Raw genomic sequence first — 24,420 nt, 5'->3', positions numbered from 1 at the left:
TTCAGAGCCTTAGTTCTGAGAAAGGCAGAGTCTCCTCCTTAGGGAAAGTTATGACTATTAAAAAATCCCCCTCTCCCATAACCCCAAGTAGAAAAAGCCCTAGGGATCTTGGGCAGAAGTAGGCTAAGAAGGTTGAGGAGGGAAGCAGCGACGATGAGGAGGATCCAGAGTCTGAGGAGGTGGTGAAGGAGACGTAGGAGGAAATAAAGGTCGATAGTGGAAGGAAGAAGCACAAGAGGGAGAGCCTGGAGGATGTGCGCTCTCATCATGAGGAGACATCTGCACTGCCCCTTTCTCTTGTCCATCTCCACCCTGAGGATCAGAAAGAGGAGAAAGCTGGGTATGCAGAAGGGGAAGTGCAAACCAATGATAGGAGGAAAGTGTGGATTAATTTCAATTTCAAGACTGCCAAAATGGGAATCTTTAGGGAGGCCATGAATCCCCAAATCCTAGTGGATAATCAAGAAGAGCAGCGGCTGGAAGAATTAATTGATCCGGCGATTGTGGCTATTGTGGAGCGAGCTAGGGAGATAGGGATGAATCTCTTAAATAATGCTTGCAACAACATGATTGATAATTTCAGATCAATCAAATGGCTCTTCCACGAGCTCGAGGAGGTTAAAGACTAGGTGAAACACATTGAGGCAACAAGGGAAGGAATGGATGCCAACAGGAGGATGGATTCGTCTTATAGGCTCACTCTAGCGGAACAAAGGATACACAATCTGGAAAACTACAATCATAACCTTGCCAACCAGATGTTTTCCTTGTTAAGCTCCATCAACAACAACATCATCTCTCTCATGGGCTGGATCAAAGACAGAGAAACGCATGAGGATGAGGATGGAAATGACAGAGACAAGGCCAGAGCGGAGGACAACCCTGAAAAGGACAACTCCACTCCTGCACAGGACCAGGGGAATCAAAGAGGGCAACAGATGGAAAAGGGGGAGAATCAACAGGCCTTTGAGACTGCTCAGGTGATGAAGGATCTAGAGCTAAAGAACGAGGAATAACTCTTGCCTGTTCCTTTTTTTTTCACTGTCTTTTGGCTTTTTGTGCTGGCTTTTGGCCGTGGCTTTGTCTGTTTCCTTTTCTTGGTCTTTTCTCAGTACTTTTTCCTTTGGTTGGGCTTAATGCTTATTATCAGCCTTTGAACTTAAACTTTACTGGCTGTGTTGTCACACTTATTATCAGCCTTCTTATGTTCTAACTTTCGAGTTTCAGGTTCCCTGTAAAACCTATTTATCTAATCAAAAACATTTGATAATTTTATCCTAAGTCTTATATAACTAGAAGAAAACCTGTCTTTTAATTAAATAATTAATCCACATTTAACTAATTAAGAGAAAAACTCCTCTTTAATTTAATTAAATATTTCCTATTTAATTAAAAGAACTTGCTCCCTTTTTAATTAAATAAAATCCCACTTGAAAAAGGAAATAAAATAAATTCTTTTTTTCTCTACACTTAAATGCACGTATTTCTAAGTGGGATTCCATTTAATTTTCCTCCTCTTTTCTCATTGGTGGAACTTTGTCTCACAGGGACCATTCTTTCTCTACCCTTGATTAAATATTATTGCCTCTTAATCTTAATCATCCATTCTTCTTTATAAGGGAGAGCCCTCTCCTCATTTTTGACATCCATGATTATGCTATTATTATGCTGCAAGTTTGGAGAGTGGTTTTTTGGAGGAGTTTGAGCATTAAAGCTTTTTGTGGAGAACTTCTATCTTCTTGTCTTCTTCTCTCAAGCATCTATGGCTTCCATCATCATGCTCTATCCTTGAATTTTCATATTAGCTTAGATCCATATTTTCTTTCATAGATTAATCTTGCATTGTTATTTCCTTTCATAGATTAGATTTCCTTTCTTGCATTTCTTTGCATTGCCATCATTTAGATTAGCTTGCATCTTCATTTGCATGCATATTTTGATCTTTTAATCTCTCATTTTATGGTGTACTTGCATGGGCACAAACTAGGTCAAACTGAGGGCCTCTATTACAAACCCTTGTCCTCTATGAATAGAGAGCTATGAGCTGTTATTTGAGACCTCATTCTTGAGAAATCTTGGATATAATGACTCATAGAAGTGTGTCAATATTTTAGCACACAAAAGCAATCTTGCCAACACAAGCAATTAGGTATCAAAAGAAAAATCCTATAAATTTTAATGCCATGTTTGATGTTTGAGAACTTTTACATAGGTCTTTTTACATTTAAAGAAATACTACATAAGTTCATGGTTCAGTACTCAACACCTTACCCCACGCTTGATGCCCCTTCACCTCACACCAAGTGGTTTCCCATGAGAGATATTGGCTTTATCATGGAGATGTCAGTGGCACAACCAAGGGGACACAAATGGTGAGTTTAAAATCTTGGGGTGATCTAGGTAGTCCATTAGGATCAATCCTTGCACCAATTTGTTGAGTAGATAAATAAGGTAGTTTCTATCCTATGGTGTTTAGAAAGGGCTTCCATTCATAGCACTCTCCCCTTGATCCAATATGGGACACCTTACTTTGCAACAAGTAACAAACCTTGAGGCTACAATAGTACCTGAAGAATTCCTACCTAGTGATTTCCTCATGGTCACAATCCCACAAGTACCTTCACTAAATGGAGACAAGTATTATGTCAACCAAGGTTTTGTGTCCTTGATAGCCTTGAGTTTATAGTGGGTTGTAGTAGTTGATTTTTTTAGTCCCCACTTGGGTCATTCCTCTTGATCTCTCAAGAGTAGGCCCACTAAAGGTAATATCTCCCTAGAAACAAAATGGATTCACTTTTGGAGGTCAAGATTTCTAATTCACCCCAAGGGTGAAGAGAATACTCTCCTATTCCAATCGCTTCCCCTAAACACACCAAGCAAGTTTGTTTATCCTTACTTCACCTTGGTATATCAAGTGGGTTAAGATTTTTGATTCACCTAAAAGTGAAGAGCATACTTTCCTACCAAGTGACAAGCTTTTACTAGAGCAAGTGATTATGTTCCTATATAAAATGAATAGCTAGTATATTGCCACATATAAAATGAAAGAAATACAAGCACACTTGGGTTATTTTTTTCTTTTAGGAAACCCTACAAACAAGAGTTAGTAGCCTTCTAGCATAAGGTCTTTGACATGCATTCTTTTACAACAATTTTAGAGAAACCCTACAAAAAAATGCATTAGTTCCTCAAAGGGTTAGTCAAAATGAGATAAAAACCTGTAATAGACCTCTATTAGACAGTGAATAAATCTAAAGAATTTCAAAAAAAAAATCTCAAAGACTCCATAATTCATCAAATAACTCAAACAACACTCAGTTCTAGAAAGGGTGACACTTTATTTTGTTTTTGACAAAGTATCAAATGACAATTTTCAGTATATATACACGATATTTTTCCTTTACAGAATATTTCTCAGTATGCCCATGCAACAAAACTCACAACACTGGTGCGGCAATTTCCTAAATAGTCATGTGATACTTTAACTAGAGAGACAAAACTAAAGTAACTTGTCCCACAGTGGGTGCAAAAAATGTACACTAGAATTGTGCACTTTTCTAAATCATTCTATCCAAGGTATTCCATAGATTGGAAAGCTTGAATTGTGGCTTAAAGCTCCCTAGTCATGAAGTGCAAGAGGTATACAAATAAGCATAAAGAGAGCTCTCAACTAAGCCTTAAAAATACAACCCTTGCTAGTAAACCATGAAATGGGAAATTCTTTAGACAAGAGAAAGAGTGCTAGTGTCAAAGAACTATTGAGTATGCAATGCAAGGATGAAACTATGCTAAGAGGTGATGCACAATGCAACTAAACTAAGTAAAATGAGAGTGTTACAACCATGTTAATTAAGATAAGTGGTTTATGTTATTCTAAAGGAAACTAAGATATTGTAAATGAATCTAATCTAGAATTAAAATGCAAGAATGAGACAAGAAGATAGATGTTCTCCACAAATGCTCCAAGAGAACCTGTAAGTAAACCTACAACATAACATTAACTCAAAATCAGATACTTAGAGAAGGAGAGAGCTCTCCCTTTTAAAGGTGTATGAATGGTTGAGATCAAGATCAAGAAGTGGATGATCAAGGGTGGGAATTAACTTATAGCATGATCCATGTGCAAGATCATTTCAACAAATGAGAAAGAGTTGACTTTTCATGTGAGACAAAGTTTTTTCTTTTAATTTGTAAATAGGAAAAATACTTTATGTGTGCACATTAGAGTGGGTTAGAAGAATGGGACCTTTTATTTAATTATAAGGGGACATGTTCTTTTAGTCAAATATGGACTTAGGATATTATAGTCAAACTATGGGTTAAAATAAAATAAATTAATTTTTAGCAATTTGGCCTATGTAAATGATTAATAATTTAGCCAAAATATTGAGAAGGGGGCTAATAGTCTAGATGACCACTTTTAGGTGATTACAATGTCAACTTACTAAAATTAGCAAACTCACTCAAATAGAAACCATGTATAGGAGTAACCCTTATTAAAAATACAAAAACTGGAAAATTGGAAATAGAAATTTTTTTTTGGGTGATGCAAGATTGCCCTTACACCGAAGATGTTCCTGCATCATAGGTGTAGATAATTCTCTCATTTATTTCTTAGATTAATTTGTATTTCATATAGATTAATTTCATCTCTTTTCTATAGAAAATCACAAAAACCTAGCTTAATCTTGCATTCATTCTAGATTAAATCATCATTCTAAGTGGTCTAATTATTGAAATCTTGATTTTGAGAGTGTTTAGTAATACCATGTTTGAATAGAAGCTAACATTTCATACTTTCTAGCATAATCTTGCATTCATTGTAGACTAAATCCTTTGTTCTAGTAACTGGTCTAGTTACTTATAGAAGGCAAAAAATCACCTTACTCGGGAATTCAAGATGAATAATAGCATGTTCATGATTGGGTTAATTTGAAAAATAATGACTATATTAAAGTGTGTGGTTAAATTAGAGACCCATATTTAGCACATACACATACTCTGTAATATTAGTTGTGCATGAGAATGTCAGTTTATATGAAAAGGGAATTGGCTTCTTAGAAGGAGGAGCAAGTATCACACCTACCCCAGTACTAGTTTTACATCAAGAACCATCAAAATACATTTCTCAAGCTTCATCCTTATCTAGAGATAATATACCAATAGTAGGAAATTCAATTGGAGTAATTATTGTATGTGAAGAACAAGCCTTAACTAAGTGATTAGTCAAGGCTTGTCCCTTAATGGATTTGTGAGATATAAATTTCAAGTAAAACTCTGTCAAAAGCATAACCTATTTTTCTAATAATCTAGATAGGCTTGTCTTAGTAAAAATATTCTTTAATGGATCAAATTTTTCCATTACATTGACTTCCACACTAAGGAGATAATGTTGAAGTTTTTGACATCAAAAAACTATAGCCAAATATTGTTTCTCAATTTTTGTATATTGTGTTCCATAATCAATCAAAGTATGGTTGATATAGTATCTAGGATGCTCCTTACCACTATCAACATCTTAAGTAAGAACCACACTTCCTACATTCAAAGAAGTTGATGTGTAGAGATGAAAAGGTTTATCAAGTTTCACAAGCTTCAAAATAGGAGGATTTGTAAGATGATTCTTAAATTGTTGAAATAATTATTGACATTAATCATTCCAAGAAAATTTAGAATCTTTTTTGAGAAAGGATGTGAATGGAATTGTTTGATCAGCTAAATTTGAAATAAACATTTGAATAGCTTGTATCTTTCCTTTTAAACTTCAAAGTTGTGGTATATTCTTTGGAAGAGGCATATTTAAGATAGCCTTTATCTTTTCATTATCAACTTCAATAACATGGTTAGAGATAATAAATCCCAGTAGTTTTTTGATATCAACTCCAAAGGAACACTTGCAAGGATTTAATCTCATATTATAGCTTCATATTCATACAAAGATCTTTCTTAAAATGGCCACATGTTCTTCTCGCTTTATTGCTTTAGCAAGGATGTCATCAACATAATATTCAAGAATCTTATGTTTGTAGTCATGAAATGTTGGAGTCATAGCACATTGATAGGTTGCACCCACATTTTTTAATCCAAAAGGCATCATAACCCACTAAAGATTGTCCAAGGTGTTATAAACGTGGTCTTGTATTGATTTTCAATAGGGATAAAAATCTTCTTATAACTAGAGAATCCATCCATAAAAGATAACAAAGCATGTCTAGTAGTTGAATCCATGATCATATCAATATTAGGTAAAGGAAAAGAATCTTTCAACGAATCATTTTTCAAATCACAAAAGTTAGTGCACTATATACAAATATTATTTTATCCCTTAGAAACAACAACTATGTTACATATCCAAGGAGAGTAATCAATAGAGTTAATGAAACTAGTTTAACAATTTCTCATATTTCATATTTTATGTTTATTAGGCTTAGCATTAGGTTCAAGGACAATATTATGTGTCACAATCTTAGGGATTAATGCTAGGCATATCAGAATAAGACCATGCAAAAAAAAATTGCAATTATTTCAATAAATTAGTCAATTATTCTTGTTCATCCTAAATCAAGCATTGTTCACTTTTAATGACTTTCAAAATCTGTAGAGTCCATCTAAATATCAATAGTTTATTATGAGCAGGTTACTTTTTATAGGATCTTCAAGAGACAAAATGAAATCATTTTGTTCTCATAATTTCTTCTCCAAAATAACCATCAATGGTTAGACAATATGGCCTTTTCTTCTTATGATGAAAAGAAGGAAGATTATTATACACTCCTAGAAAATCCATCAGAACGTCATCATGATGAAAAATATCCATTTTAGTTTTCTTCTCAAAATACAAAAGGTTAGGGTTAATCAATTTAAGAAATCTACTACAAATGTAATTAACATTCAAAGGAAAGAATGAAGGTTGCTTATAAGGATTGAATCCCAATCCAAAGGTATCTTAAGGGAAACCACTCTCTATAGAGACTTGTATCCCTTGTTCAAATTTTCCACAACCTTTACCATTGAATCCCTACTATTTTAATAGAGTGTACCCAATACCATAAAAATCAACCATGTTTTTAGGAGTTAAAGGTGCTTCATAAGTTTGTATATCATAACAATCAGGCTTAATAATTAACCATAGTTTCTTTGCTAGAAGTGCACACAAAATTATTTTTCAATTCACCTGTAAGCAAAGAAAATGTCTTCATTTTAGGTTCCTCTTATTTCTTCATAAAGGATAAATTTGATGCCTTATATTCTCCAATAAATATAGGATTAAAAATCTAGAGTGCCCCAATCATCCTCGGGAAATTAAGAAGAAGGGTTTTTAGTATTAGACAATTCTTCCTTAGTTTCTATTTCTGAAAAACCTTGTGTAGAAGAAGTTTGAGTGTATTCAAAATCTAATAAAGGATTAGGTGTATCATCCACATGAAGAGTGTACATGATATTATTATGAAACTAATTTACCTTCCTATGAGGTGTAGAAGGAACATTGTGCATATCATGCAACTAAGGTATCCTGAAAGCAAGTTATAGTTCAATAGGTCAAGCATGACATGCATAGAAGTCTCTAGGATAACAGGACCAACCTTGACAAGTGGTGTTATACTGCCCAAAGTATGCTTAGCAATGTTGTCAAATCCATGAATAGGCACGTAATTAGGTTGAATAGTTGAAATATCATCTTGTATAGTTGTTGAAGGGTTCTCCCCTTAATACTAAAACACATAATAAAAATAGAGAAACAACACAAATTAAGAGAACAAATTATGGGCTTCTTATTATTGCCACAAATATAGAATTGTAGAATTAAAATTTGCTAACCCACGTGGGCACATTCCTTACAACAATATGCAAGACTATCACCTTGAACTACCCTGGGCCTTCCTTATATAGAAACTTTTAACCATTTGAAAAGGTTCTAGACACAATCCCTAACCCTTGAGGTCGACCAACCTCATATTATATTATTCTGTTACACTTTATTACTTAAGATCAACTCAAGACAATTTACAAATTACATTTTCAAATGGGTCCACCTCTGGAGAGAATAACTAGCAAATCATTGACCTAATGGGATATCCCCATTTTAGAATCCTTAGCTAGTGATCTAGAGTGGCTGATTTGTGAAAGCATCCATTAGTTGAGGTTTTTCCTCGTATTGGAGCCATTTAGGCCATCATCATTGGACATGAAGTTTGGATAGCCAAAATTCACACTAAAAATGTGCAATGATTGCACCAATACATATGATATGACAATGAAACTCAATTAGCAGATTGATATGTCTAAGAGGAGCCTCCAAAAATGTGATTAGAACAATTTGAGGACATAATATAAACTTACTAAAGTTAGCAAGCTTCCTTGAATAACAACTCTACATAGGAATAACCCTTATTGAAAACACAAAAACTAGAAAAGTGGAAATAGAAATACTTTTGCATGATGTGAGATTTTCCTTACACCTAGGATGCTCCCACATCAATAGTTTTTAACATTTCAATGCTACAAACATTCAAGCTTGAACCGTTATCAATGAAAGTGCATTGTATAGTATTTTATTAATAGATGCAACAACCATAAGAGTATCATAACTATTATGAATCTCTAAAGGAGGAAAATAATCTCTAGTAAAGATAATATGAGGAACATAGGGCATTGTATACATACAATCCAAAAAGGAATTAATAGTATCAACATTAGGTGATGGAATTTGAAAAGTAGATAAAGCCTTTTATAAAGCCTCATGAAATGTCAGTGAAGTTTGCATCGATTCCCAAAGAGAAATCTTAGTAGGAGTAGCTTGTGATTGCTCCACCAAATCATACTTTTTGAAATACATAGTTGGTAATTGAGGTTCTTGAGGAAGCATAGGTTGAGAAGGTGGTAAAGATACATGAACACTAAGTTGAGGATTATTTTGAGTGTGATAAGCATAAGCTAAAAAATATCGATTAATGAAATTGTTCAAAGGATTCATATGTTTACCTTTAACAATAAGCTTAGGACAACCCTTAACAGTCATCAAAGACTTCTCATAGCATACAAGAGGTGCATCAATATAACAAATAGTTATAGAGAAGGATAACCATGCACACAAATTATTATAAAAAGTAGCTAAATAAGATGTAGAAGAGTGAGAAAGTAGATCATGTGATGCCACATCCAACACATCCCTCTTACAAAGTAAATCCTTATATAAAGTATCATCCTTAGGACTAATATCAAAGTATTCATTAAAGAAATCAAACATTTTGAATGAAAATTAAATGCAATGCAAGCTTTTATCTTATTTTGTAATTTTGTAAGAAAAATATACAAAAGCACAAAGAAATGTGAGATCTAACACCAATATCACAAGAGGAAATGTTGTCATTTGGGTTCATGAAAAATGTGTTGGGGGAAATGTGAATCAAGGATATTAACCCTAAGTTCATTACACAACCGCACACACCTCAAATGGATGAAGTCCAAAGAAAGATATTATTTCAAACCAATCCTCATAGGTGCAAAATCTTAGTAGGTTAATGCGATCTAGGGGATAAAAGAGCATCAACACACATTAAGATTTAATGGTTATGAAGGAAGGGAAAGAATTCAACTTGTCCTCTAGTTCTAAATTAAACACTTTTAGATCTATGCAATGTAAGTAAAAAAATGCTGAAATAATGTTGAATTGATAAAGAGGAACAAAGTACTTATCTTGAAATTTGAAAGCTTGATTTATGTGTGTTGTGTTGCTATTAGGAGAGAACACAATTGGATTTGGGTCTAAAATTATGAGGCAGAAAAAACCCATAAATCTTTTGACAATCTATCATAAGAAAACTAGATCCTCAAGGGGGAAACTAGATCATCAGGGGTGTAGTACATCCCTTATGGCAGTGTCTGACACTAATTCTGAATTCACAGATTTGCTAAATGGCAAAAATGATGCTCAAATTTGCGACTAGTTTTCCTTTCTGAGATCTTTTGATATCTAAATTTTGGGATGTTGAGTGGCTATGTAGGGGTTTTCCTTAGTCAACGTCTCATTTTAATGATTTCCACCTTTTATAGATATCTAATTTGAAATGTAATATGTGTGATGCTTGTGTATGAGATTTGAATGTGCCAATGCAAGGATCCAAATATTTAGATTCAAAACTCTACCATGAGGTAGTGTGCTTGAACATGGATGAAATAACAACGCATAGATTCAAGGATAAATAAAAAGCATATTAAGCCCCCAAGGCTAAAGTACTTTAAGCAATACTCATGATCTATATTTTCTACTCTGTGACTGAATCTTGAATACTTGAATAGCATAATATGAAGGGGAAGATGAAGAAATCTCTTTCTTTAAAGGATGTTTCCTAGTCTCCTTCCTTTAACCTTGAAAAAGTGCTAAGACAAATTGGGATGTCTAGTTCTACAATACCTTGTCCACATAAGAAATGCTTGCTTGAAGGTAAGTGTGCTTGCTATGTTTTTGTATATGCCAAATAAAGCAATTGAGGGTGCTTATAAAGGATTTAGATTCATTTCCTCCATTGGACCAATATAATACCTACTTCCTAACCAAACCCCAAGAAGTAACCAATTGCTAGGACCAAAAATGGGACCAAACAAAGGGCCCACTATAACCCTGATGATCAGGAAAGAAGCTCTCTAGACTCTCTCGAGACTCCAAGATAGGTCCTTTAACCTACAAATAAGGTCCATATTCCAAGAAAATTTTATTTCAATGTGAAACAGAGTTATGTTAATTAAAGAGAAAGGAAAGAGGAAGACCTAGGTAAATAGATCCTACTTTGAGTTTTGCATTGTACAATAGGAATACCAGGGACTGTGTAGATCCTACCTAGACCCTATTTAATAGGAGGATAGGTGAGAGACTTAAATGTAAATTTATCATTAAATTACATTGAATAGGTGCTAAATGGTAATAAAGAAGTGCTTCCAATTTAGGACAGTTTACTCTCTAACAATTATAGCAGAAAATCTCTTAATCAAGTGGACTTAATAGTCTTATTTGTGAATCATTTTTAAGGTGATATTCCTTTGAATGTTTGTAAGCCCTTTAGAGAAGGTTGATCTTTGGTGAAAATCCCATAATAAGGTCACATTAATAATGTTCTTATAACGTTTTACCAGGTTGGCTCCTAATTGAGCTCATTTCAAAAGAGTGTAAATTTTGGGTTGCCGACTCCTAGGTTGTTTTCTCTTTATAGATATTGTCAATTAGGATTGCGCCTATAGCAAGATGAAAAATATAGCCATCCTATTGAAACTTGGAAACTCTCTTAGGTGGTGGGTTCTCCTAAAACAAGAGATGAATCTCCAAAAGCTAGGTTAGTTCCTATATAGTGATCACCTAAAACCTAAATTATATGTGGGATAAGGGATGAGAAGTGAATGACAAATAATGAATACTAACCTAAATGAAGTGATACATCAATGATTTTGACTATAACTTTTAATCAAATCAACATGAATTACGCAAGATATAAATGATTCATAATACTCAGATAAACACGCAACTACAAAAGTGATTCTTTGCAAGGACCCAAAATCTTCTGCTTCAAAAGGAAAACCTAGATTTTACCAATTTTTTGCAAAAAAGAATAATGGACACAAACAAAGAACTGTAATGACACGTATCAAGATTCAAACTTGCAATAAGGTATTTAACTTAAATGAAGGACAAACACAACATAAAAGTAAAGAATCTACAATATTGCACGACAATCAATGAGAAGGAATTGTTGAATCTATATAACCAATGCTAAAAAACCTCTGCTACAAATTGTTCTTATAATCAACTCAAAATTTGCAATGCACAAAAATCTAAATCTAAAAGAGGATACCTCATAATGAGGTAAATGTACAATAAATAGAGCTCATAACCCTAATTCAAATTTCAAGATCATGCCTAGAAAAAATAAGCCAAAATTGATAGAAACTATGAAGAAGCCCCTAAAAACTGCTCTTAATCACCTATCCAACTAATAGCTAACTCAAAAACTACCTCTAACTCCTCAAAATCATGCATAAAACCCTAACTTATATTTCAAAATCAACCCAGAAATATAACATGTAAAACTCCTCAAAAATATGCAAAGTATGCATAAGACAAGCTCCCATAATGAACTACATGCAAAACTAGCCTTAATTGCTCCATATATAATCAAAGATAGCACTAAAGTGCTCCATCACTACATAGAAAACTCAAATTTCCCTTAGCTACTAAAAATAGCTCTATATTTGACTCTACAGTCTAGAGTTCAACTTGTGAGTTTGAAAATAGCCACTAAACTTTTCCCCTTGCATTTAGGCATTAAAAAAAAAAGAAACTCACCTTAACTCCCTTTTTAATTATTATTATTGTATTTAACGTTAACATTAACAAATTGATTTATAAATATCAATTTATTAATATTAATTACATGATTAATGCAATAAATAATAATTTATTTTATTCTAAATAATAATTTCTAATAAATTGATAAATGAATCAATTAATATAACAATATTTCATTATTTTCTAATTTTAGAACAAAATGGAATTAAATTTATAAATATATATTAACATAATAACAACTATTATAAAGTTAAATTATATCAATCCATACTTATAAATTTAATTCAGCCAAAGTCGGACCCAAAATTTTATCAAATGAAGCTTAAGGGCTATCAAAAGCAATAAAAGGCAAAAGTAAAAGACGTTATTGTTTATTTCATTCTCCCATTGATGCAAATAAGAAGAATAAGGGTTTTGAGAACCCTAGCCACCATGTCTAGTATCCACAAGCTCTCTACTATTTGTTGGGTTTGGATGCCATTTCACAAGTTCGGTTATGGTTTTTTTCTTGCTGATTTCTACTAGTCGTGAGTTTATATCTCCATTTTGTTGTTTACTTTGGAAGCTATGAAGGTTATTCTCTTGTTTTGGCTGTGAGCTTCTTCTATATTCTGGTAGTTTATATAGATGCCATTTTTGGCGTGAACTGCTAGTATTTGCTAGCTGTGGATGCCATGATTTCTTACTCTATCTTCATGCTATTTCATGTGGTTACTGATTTTTCACAGGTTCCTCCCCTTTTTTTTGTGGTTGGACATCTGGCATTCATTCATGGGTTCAAAAAAAAATTAATGGGTCTTTTGGATGCCAAGCTTATTGTTCATGGGTTTGTGGCATGAGATATGATGACCTTGGGTGGATGTCAACTAGTGAAAAAATGTTGTAATATTCCCTTTATTTCATGGCTCTTAGACACCTATATCTGTTGGGTTTCATGTTTTTCTCCATTTTTCATTGTTATTTTGTGTGCTTGTTGATGCGTGAGCTGCATTCTTGTTCATGGGTTTATGGCAGTTTGTATGTCATGACTCCATTTCTAATATTCACGGGTTTGTGTGTTGTTGAATCTTGGATGCCATAAGCTATTTTGATTTCCTTGCTTCTGGTTGTGTACATGGTCATGATGAGGGTTTCTCTCTTTTGATGGCATAGGTTCTATATTGCATAATATTCTACAATTTTCTTAGTGTTAGAGTTACAATCTGGGTTCTATCATGTTGTAGCCTCATCATTACTTCATGTGTTTATCTTTTGTTAGCATGTTGTGACTTTATTATTGATATTCATGTCTTGCTATTGTGAGCTCTTTCCATATTATGAGCATTTGGATTATATCTATGAGTTTAATTTCTCTTTCATGTTATGACTGGTCTTTAATTTCTTATATATTTCCTATAGTTGCAAGTAATTTTACCTCCATTCTCAGAAAGTTTTGATGACTATGATGTAAGTTATTTGTTGTTGACTAAATTCTTGCTATAGTTTTTGTAGCTTAATACTTTTTATAGCATGAATATTTATACCTTGTTGTTATATTGTGGTTGCTCTATGATGGAAATCTCTATTTCATTACATTTCTACTGTTGATATGAAGTCTTACTTAGTTTACTATGAGATATTCATGTGTACTGGCTATATTAGTCCCAAAAAATTTATCATGATATTCTACTTTTTTTCTTAATGTAAATTTGTCATACAAGGGCTTTTCTATAATATAACATGCCTCTATTATTCTAGGATGTTGAGAAACCTCACAACATGGCTTTTTATTTTTTTTACCAAACACTTGCCAATAAAATGTTTGAATCTTCATTCTTTATTTGTTGTTCTCTACTTCCAACTACAACTTGAGTAGCCTTTTTTACTATACATGTTTCTCCTTTGTGAGAGCAAAGTATCATATTCATATTTCTAGCATAGAAGCTTACATACTTCCTATAGTTGTAATTACTATTATGACTTTCTCCATTAGTCTTTAAACCATACAATAATAGCAACCAATTCTTGCAAATCTATCATAACATATTTTGTCTGAACTTGATAATCGAGAATCTTTTTACATCTCATGCCATGTTCTGCTGATGTATACACTATGATTGTTTAAAATGGTTGCTTATTCTGAACTTAAAAAGGAAACTTGGAAGTTAAATCTTCTTGTCTCTATTTTATGCTTGCTAAAAAACCTCTATTACCTATTTGTATACTTGTAAAGCTCTAATTCCTCCATGATTCAATTGAAAGGTTTCATACCTATAACATATGTATGTCCCTTTGACAATATCCTCCTATCTTTGATTGTCTACTATGGTTCAACTAGAAGGTCCCATACTTGTAATTTGTGTATGCCCCCTCAACGACCTCCCCATGTCATTAGTCTTTGCCTCTACATGATTTGACTAGAAGTTTTCACATTTGTAATTTATGTGTGTCCCTTCGATAGTCTCCTTAGTCCTTCAATCTTAGCCTCTACATGATTTAGTCAAAAGGCTTCATGTGTGTAATTTATGCAAGATCCTTCAACAACCTCAAACTTCATACCTGTATCTGCACATTAAACAAACTCATTAGCATAAAACCTATTTTGCTTTTAGATATCTCTTTTGCCTTCATATATTTTAATGTAGTTATTTGAATAACCATGATGTGGGAACATTAATTAGTGTAAAGATAATTGGAATAATTTCCATTTCTCAATTCGTATTAATTGACCCTCTTTTTTTAAATTTTTCTAGGCCTATTCCTAGATGGAGATACAGACTCAATTCTTCAACATTCAAAACAATGATCCTTCCATTTAGGCAATGGAGGCCTTTCCCTTTATCTTATTAGTGCTTTTTTTTGTTTATATAGTGTGTTTATTTAGATATTATGTTAGGAGTTAAGAACGCTTGTGTGGTATATGAATGCATTGTATTAAAAACTGTTTAAAATTTGAACACTTTGTACCTTATCAAAATAGTTTTAAAATATTTCAATAAAATGTACTATTTTGGTACTTGTGTCTTGAATAAAAATGATCAATTTTTCTTGTTTATTGATTTTGTACTTTACTTTCTACATCCATTTCATTCTAAAATATGTATGTTGAGAAACTTAAAACACCTAGCTTAGTATAAAAGCAAGCATAACATAGCAATTTAGGAGGTATGTTAAATTGGTAACAATAGGCTTTCCAAGTAAAAAATATTTGTGTCAGCATTGTGTGGATGATTGCATTGCATGCTATTTCATGTTGTAGTTCTATATATATATATATATATATATATATATATATATGGTTAATAAAGTTAACTCTGATACTTGACATTTAAGATAGCAATTTATTGGTAATGGTAGAGTTGGATATAATTGTGAAGTTTTGATATGTTACTAAGATTGTCAATTGAAAGTTGAAATTGTTAAGTTGCTGAAAAGAATATTAAGGAATTGTGGATAATTGATTCACCCACCCTTCTCAATTATATAATAATATATATATCTCTCTTCCCCTCCTTAATCTCTAGATACATGCCCTAATCTCTCTCTCTCTCTCTCTCTCTCTCTCTCTCTCTCTCTCTCTCTCTCTCTCTCATGTCGCCACCATGCTGAAAAGAGTATTAAGGACTTGCAGATAACTAATTCACCCCCCTTCTCAATTTTCTAAAAATATATATCTCTCTTCCCCTCCCCAATCTCTCTCTCTCTCTCTCTCTCTCTCTCTCTCTCTCTCTCTCTTCCCCCCCCGCCCCCCTCCCTTTTAAGTCACCACCATATGTCTATCTCTACCCCATCTCTAATATATCATTGTACTAAAAACATCTCTATATCAAAAACATAATATGAGCTCCGTCTTGTTTCTAGATATGTCCCCTAATCTCTCTCTCTCTCTCTCTCTCTCTCTCTCTCTCTCTCTCTCTCTCTATTAGAAATATAATATTATTTCTAGCCAATAGTACAATTACAAATTTGGTTAAGGTTAGGTATATAATTGCTAAGTGTCTAGTACAATCACAAATACCATTAAGGTTAGAGTTTAGATTGAAGGTTAAAAATTTCATTTATATGACACTTAGTGTTATGTTCAGGGCTAATAAGTGGTTAAGTGTTATACAAAAATAAGGGAAGTATGAGATTTAGGTGTAATGTTGGAGTAGAAATATGGTCAAAATTGGGATATATATTTTAAACGTGACTTTATCAGAGAAATTTTTTTATTTGTATCTTGTTCATGAAAGGGGAATCAAAAGTCCCAATACAATTATTTAGATGGCGTAAAAAGTGTGGAAGAATAGATAAGAATCAACTATATGAAAAATAATTCTCCATAATGACGTGAGAATATTATATATTGTTTAGTGTTTAATAATGCTAATACAAGTTCTATTACAATGATTAAGATTTGTATTCGATAAATATGCCTATCATGAAGGAAATCAATGCGGAGTTACAATTTTCTATTAATATTAGTGGAATAAGTTATAGTTAGAATAAGATGTTTCTTAGAATTAGAAAATACGGTTTATACTCAATTTAGCATGTAACATATATATCTGAGATGGCCTATTTAATTGATATATTTAGTAGGCACAGTATATTGAAGACATATTTTGTAAATAAAGTATATTTTTCTATTGTTCTCTTCTTCATGAAACTTACATAGAACAATGGAGGAACACAACTCCCAATACAACTAATTAGAAGAAGCGATAATCTAAAATTGAAGAAAATAATGAAATATACACAAAACATTTCTTTGTAATGGTGTAAATACATGATATATTCTTCAATGATTATGATTATTTGCAACCTTTATTTGTACAGATTGTGAAAGACTTATTTCATCATTGAGGCAAACCCATCCACTTTTATAGATGTGTTACACACAAATTTTGTAGCATCTTCCATTTGCATTATTTCCATTTCCTCAACATAGTTAAACGACTATGTTGCATTCTCCACAACTTTAAATACAAACTATGCACAACTCTTTAGTTATTCATATGCACTTGTCAAACTTAGCCTCAAAGAAATTATTTGAGGCCATTGAAGTAGTCAAAATAGTATCATTAATATTGGATTCTCTATTTGAAACATCCATAGCTCAAATAGTAACATGCAAACTTATAGACAAAATAGAAATAATTAGAATAAAAAATTACTAGTAATTGGCATGATTTTTTTTAAATGAATAATTCTCAAACTAAGCTAAATGAAAAAAAATAAAATTAAATGAAACATTTAGTTTGAAATATGGCAACATTGCCTTCCACTTTTCAAACATATTCATTATATCTACTTTTAATGAAAAATACTAAATAAAACACATACCTAATCTAATTAAATAATATCAAAATATAAATTAAATTTACGGATTGTTTATTTTAAATAAAATATTAACTTTGATAAAATGCAAATTTCATTTACATGGCAGTATTGCAATCCACATTAATGATAAAATTTAAATATGAAACATATGAATATGAATATTTCCAAACATGCGAATATGAATATTTTCAAACATGCAAATGTAAAACTATTATAAAATGTAACAAAAATCTAAAACATGGAAGCTAAAACCATTTTCAAATATGAAAATATAAAACCTTTTATGAAACGTACAAATTGAAAACTGATTTGAATATGCACATTAAAAGCATGCAAAGAAAAGTATTATTAAACACATAAATCAAATAGATTTTATATGCAATTCTAAATCTAAATGAAACTATTTGAAATGGAAACTAAATCAACATAAAATATTACAACTAAGCTTGAAACTAAATCTACATCTAAATCTAAATACACAACTAAATGTAAATCTAAATGAACAACTAAATCTAAATGCAAAACTAAATTACAAATAAAAAATAAGAATGAAAATCTCACTTACAAAAAACTTGCTCCAAATCTTCAATCTACTCCTCTTCAAAAACTCCAATCTGCTCCTCCAAAACCCTCCATCTCTTGGTCCCTACAAAAACATTATGAAAATGAAATGAGTAGCCTACATTTTATAGCTTGTCAGAGCCTCTTATATCTCCCAATAGATGTCTTTTGACATTCCACAAATCTATTTCAAATTCCTCCACTTCCAACAAAAACTAAGCATGAATGTGCATGCAAATATATAATCAACAAAAAAAAAAGTTTCATATTTGAAACATTTTAAAAAATTAATTCAAACCTATTATTTGAGGTCCTATTATTTCAAGCCTATTATTTAGGCCCTATTATTTTGAAACCTATTTTTTTGGGTCCTAATATTTTAGCCCTATTATTTTGGAACCTATTTTTTCGAGTCCTAATATTTCAGCCTATTATTTTGTGGGTCCTAATATTTCCACCTTATTTTTTTGGACCCTAATTTTTGTCCTTATTTTTTTAGGTCCAATTATTTTAGCCTTGCCATTTGGCTTTCTATTATTTTGGCTAGATATTATTTTGGGAATGCTTTTTAGTTTATTATTTTATAATTGTATAATTAATTTAAAAATTTGTAATTGCTCCCTTTTTCTTTTTTATTGACAAGGAATCTATTTTGACATATTCTCGTGCTTGAATTTGCATTTGTGCTCTGATTGTATAAAATGTTTCTCAAGGTAACTACAAAATTATTACATTTAGATTTTTATTTTTTATTTTATTTTGATTAGTAAATGGCCAAAGCCTTTGGTTATATTAATTTAATAAAACTAAAAATACAACAGAGTATCTTCATTCAAACAAGCATTGGTAGGAAAGAATGTAGAAGAAAACCTTCAATCTTGCCCGAGACCATAGTCCTTTATTTTTACATAATTAAAAGGGGCATATCCCAGTTGACAATTTCTACTATTTTATTGTTATTACAAGGAGAGAGACAAGAATTCTTGTCTGTATTTTATAATCTATGATGATTCCTATATCGATCAATCATAATCTCATGTCCAAAATGACTAGTTTAACCAAAACTTTATACACTTAGAAGGTACCTCTTCTTACATATTCTGCCTAATATGCTTGCACCTTACTCTCCTATTACTCAGTTATATAGCTTAAAGCAAGCATTAATGTTGTTAGTTAAAAAAAATTGATAACATGAATACATGGTAGGATATTACTAAAATACTTGGTTATCCATGAGGGACAAGAATATTGGATTCAAACCCAATTAGAAGCTAATCTCTCTAATTTACATAATATGCATTTCTAATATAAGTTTTATCTTACCATTCTTTAATAAAAAGAAAACATCTTTAATTATTCTAAGTCCTACTTAAAATAGGTATTATCATATTGATCTAGAAATCACTGGACTTTTATAAATTAACTATTTCCTATATGAGGTAATTCCTACCCTTACTTGTTTAAATAACACCATATTGAGAATTTATTCTTTTTAGAATTACATCTGTGGATAGCTCTAACTAACAACCTAATTACCCTTCTAGGATGCTTTAAGACATTCAAATCTACTTAGGGTTACTATCATGATAAGAATGATATCCTCTATCCTCTCACATTCATAGAACATTACTTCTATCACAGCTAAACATAGAACCATGTACTATTAAGCAAATAAAAATACAGCTTAAGCAAATCTAGTCCAGAGGAAGCAAAAAGGAAAAATTAATCTCACCATTCATTTAGAAATACCATTATATATATTGATATCAACATGAATTTATAGAGATTGACAAGCTACTAAACGATATAGGCAAGCTTGCAATCTTCTTTTGAAAAGGAAGCCAGTATATAGTGTATCACACTCCAACCTATATAAGATCTAATATTATCCTTAGTACATTATAGAGACTACAAGAAAGTCTTACTATCTATACTATTGTATTGAGATAAAAAGCTTAAGATACATTATAGGTTGCCCATAGCATCCCAGCTTGGCAATCTGTGAGGAAATACACCTTCAAGGTTGATAGGAAGTGACAAAAGGAACCAAGCTCAGACTAAAAATTTATACAAGGGGCCAAGGGTAAAACAGGGGATACAAAATAAGGGATCCCTCAATTTAACTACCAAAAAACTTGCTATCCACGCTTAGTTTGAATGTGTATAAAACTACTTTTTCGAAAAAATATAATAATTTCTACAATGTTCTTGGGATTTTCAAAGTGGAACTGAGGCAAAATTTTGAAGATGCTCTTTTCCCTAAAATATTTTTCTATGTTCGATATGCAAAATTCTAGTTCTTCCAGATTCTCTAGCTCCACACCCAGGTGGATATAAGGTTTAAAAATGTCTAGGTAGTTTTTGAGCCAAACCTTGTCGCCATCCTTTACGATCCCTCTCCATCTAAGGAGAAATTGAATGCTGGCATCCATTTTTGGCCATACTTGATTAAAGGCAACATATTCTCAAATAACCAGGGCAAGGTGTCTAGGCACAATGGCTAGATCAAAACTCCCAAGTGGATGTGCCATGTACATTTTGGGAAGAGGAACCCTAAGTTCCTTGTCTAAGCTCATAATGGCTTCTTCCAATCCCAAACACCAAACTAGATTAAAAAAAAAATGGAAAAGTCTGATCATTACCCATTTTTCTACTTTGGCTCTGGCCAAATAGCCTATGAATGCCCCTATAATGTCACTATTTATTTTCCATGTGAAATCATAGTAAAAAATACCTTCTCCTAGGACACAGCTCACCGCAATCCTCGTCATGCTATCCACCAATTTTAACAATCGACTCCATCTCTCAGGTTTCACATTGTTATAGAATGTCATGGTCCACCCTTCCAAAACATGGAATACATTGATATTGGTTTCCATACTAAAGATAAAACTAGCTTAGGTTGAAAGGGATGGAAAACTGCAGGTATAAAAAGCAAAAAACTACAAATGAATGATCTAGATGTGCCTAGATTTATGTCAATATCAGTTGATGCCACCTCATTGATGCCAATATGAAATAAAACACGATGGGCTAAGTGACACATCATGATGGAAAGGTAAGGGAAGAGAAAGATGGCTATAGATGATAATAGGGGATAAAAGGAACAAGTTAAGAGATATTTAGTTCTAATGATGAATAATTGGCTGGAAAATAGGTGCTCTCATAATAATTAACAAGACTTCACTCCTTAATGTAAAAGTTGTCTAAATTAGTAATACTTTATATATTCTAATTTTAAAGTTTTATTACATGTTAGATAGAACCATAAATACTCTTTGTCTTCCCCTATATTTGTTGTATAAATGAGACTATATTATTATACATGGAAAAAAGTTCATAAATGAGAGGTATGAAAGTTGTTTATATTAGGATATATGGTTTAACTTAAGATGGGAATGCTATTTAAATTGTGATCTGAAAACCTGAGTTGCTCTACACAGTTGATCTAGATCAATTATTTAGATATAATTATAGCTATTGTTTGTTGATGATTAGAATACTTATAATTAAATATGAATACATAGAATAAGAACCAAGGGTACCTATTAAGACTAGTAATCATTAAAGACTAAAATATTTTTGCCATCAACACCCTTATTTTCCAGTTGATCTACCTGTTTGTTTCCTTCTTAGAAAATATGATAGATCTAAGTTTTTGCAAAAAGGTTCGAAATATTAAAAACTTCTAATTTCAAGTTTAATACCCAATTAGGTGTCAATCTTTTCCTTATTGCATTTAATACAATCTGTGAATCTCTTTCAATGATAACCTTGGATAAGCCTAAATTTAGGCAAATTTTGAGACCTTGTAGGGCTTCTAGTTCAGCCATATTGTTAGTCGTTGGATCTATGGATTTAGCCCTTTTGGCAATCCACTTGCCTCACTCATTATTAATGATACATCTGATTCCTACAGAATCAGGATTGTCTCTTGAAGCTCCATCAAAATTTAACTTGGTTCACCCAATAGCTAGCTCAAGATTGAACCTTCTTCTTTCTAAGTATTCCTAAGGTGGGAATTTAAAGTCTCAACTATACATGCCTTAGTTTTTTTGATAATTTCATTTGGCTGCATATCCTAGTAATGAAATATTCTTCTATTCCTTTCTTTCCATACCTCCCATGTGAGGATAGATGGTCAGATATTCCATATCCTTCTATGGATACCTTTACTACTATATGTTGGCCAACCCTTACTAAAATCCACGAGTGATCCTAGCATGGGAGTGGTCCAGCCCAAGATTTGTTTGAGCCACTCCCAACAACATTGTTTATATGTGCATCTATATAAGATGCGATTAGTGTCTTTGTTATATTGTTTACATAGCACACGTCTTGATGGGCCCTCAATACCCAACTTGTAGAGCCTATTAGCTATTAGGATCCTATTCTGATATGCCAGCCAGAGAAAGAAGCTTTCCTTTGGAAAACAAGACAAATCCCAATAGAGTTTAAGTGGGATTTCCACTTCTTCCCATCTTTAGGAGTGAATGAGAGCTCTATACTTCTTTTTAACACTATACCTGTTATCTTTTGAAGCTACCCAGATGAGATTGTTGTTTATTTGTAATTGCTTAATTTTCCTACTTTGGATTTTTTTTATAGACCTTTTTTACTGTTAGTTCCATGTCTATATTATCCATAGATTCCCATTCCCAGCTTGTGATTCCAGTAATAGGTTTATTGGTTTTATAATCACTGACCTTACACCCCCAGTATTTGACTAATTTCTCTTTGATGCTTTTTGGGATCCCCAAGCTATCTACCATGGGATACCCATCCCATGAATCTTCCCAAAATAAGGCTTCATCACCCTTTCCAACATCCCAAGTGATATATTTACTAATAAGGGCTTGACTTTTAACTATAAAGTTCCAACTTTTAGATCCTTTGGGGAGGGTCCTCATCCTAAAGATAGAATAGGGATTAGTTTCATTAAGGTATTTTTTATACATAATTTTAGCCCATTTATGATCACTTTCTGCAAAAAGGCACCATGTAAGTTTAGCCCCTAATGCTTCATTTTGTCAATTTAAGTTTTTTATAACTAAACCTCCAAACTCCTTTGGTTTACATATGTTATCCCATCTTATGAGTGCCATTTTTTTGAGTAATCACAATCATTCCAAAGGAAGCTTCTAAGTTTTACCTCAAACTTCTTATTGATATGTTTAGACAAAGGAAGAAAAGAGAGTGGATATGTAGGAATAGTGGACAACACTGATCTAATCTTGGTAACTTTACCAGCCTTTGTAAGCCATTTATCTTTCCATCCTCCTATCCTAACATCTAATCTATCTAGTATACTTTGCCATGCCTTATTGGATTTATTGCCTCTTTCTAACTCGACTCCTAAGTATTTACATGTAAATGTACCCCTTTTATACCCCATGATGTCGCATATTTGTATTTCCAATTCAAGTTTGGTGTTAATGAAAAAGATTTCAGATTTTGCTACATTCACTTTTTGACCCAATGCTTCCATATACTATTGAATGAAAAACTTGATATTTAGGGCCTCTTTTGTTGAACTTTTACTTGACATAATGGTATCATTTACATATTGTTGATGAGTAATGTTGGGGATATTTTTCGTAATAATAATTCCATTTATTTTCCCCTCATTATGAGCCTTAGTAATTGCTCTCCCGAAGGCTTATGCCATGATAATGGATAGGAATAGAGATAGGAAATCTCCCTGTCTAATACCTCTTGAAGTGTCAAAGGAACCTTTAGGGGTTCCATTAATAAGTGCTGAAATTTTAGTAGTAGAGATACACTATTAAATGAAGTTGATCCATTGGTGCGAGAATCCAAAGGCTTCAAAGGTTTTACTTAAGAGCCTCCAATCAACCATGTCATATGTTTTTTAGATATCCAATTTTATAGACATGCTTGCTACTTTATTCTTATTGGTAGAATGTAATGTTTCTTATATGATGAGTATTCCATCTATGATCAATCTACCTAGGATGAAGCCAGTTTGTTCTTATGATATAATCTTGGGAAGAATCAATTTAAGTATATTTGCTAAATGTCTTGATAATATTTTATAGATAGTATTGCATAGGGCTATAGGTTTGAAATCCTTAGGGTTTTCAATTTCATCTTTTTTAGGAATCAAGGTGAGAAATGTGTAATTGATTTCAGATAACAATGATCCACCATTTCTTGAGGCTTCAATGGCTTTCCACAAATCAACACCAATAATGTCC

Source organism: Cupressus sempervirens, chromosome 1, assembly GCF_028749045.1.
Source record: "Cupressus sempervirens isolate cs-2001-9-10 chromosome 1, ASM2874904v1, whole genome shotgun sequence".
Taxonomy (NCBI): domain Eukaryota; kingdom Viridiplantae; phylum Streptophyta; class Pinopsida; order Cupressales; family Cupressaceae; genus Cupressus; species Cupressus sempervirens.
This window is presented reverse-complemented; position numbering follows the sequence as displayed.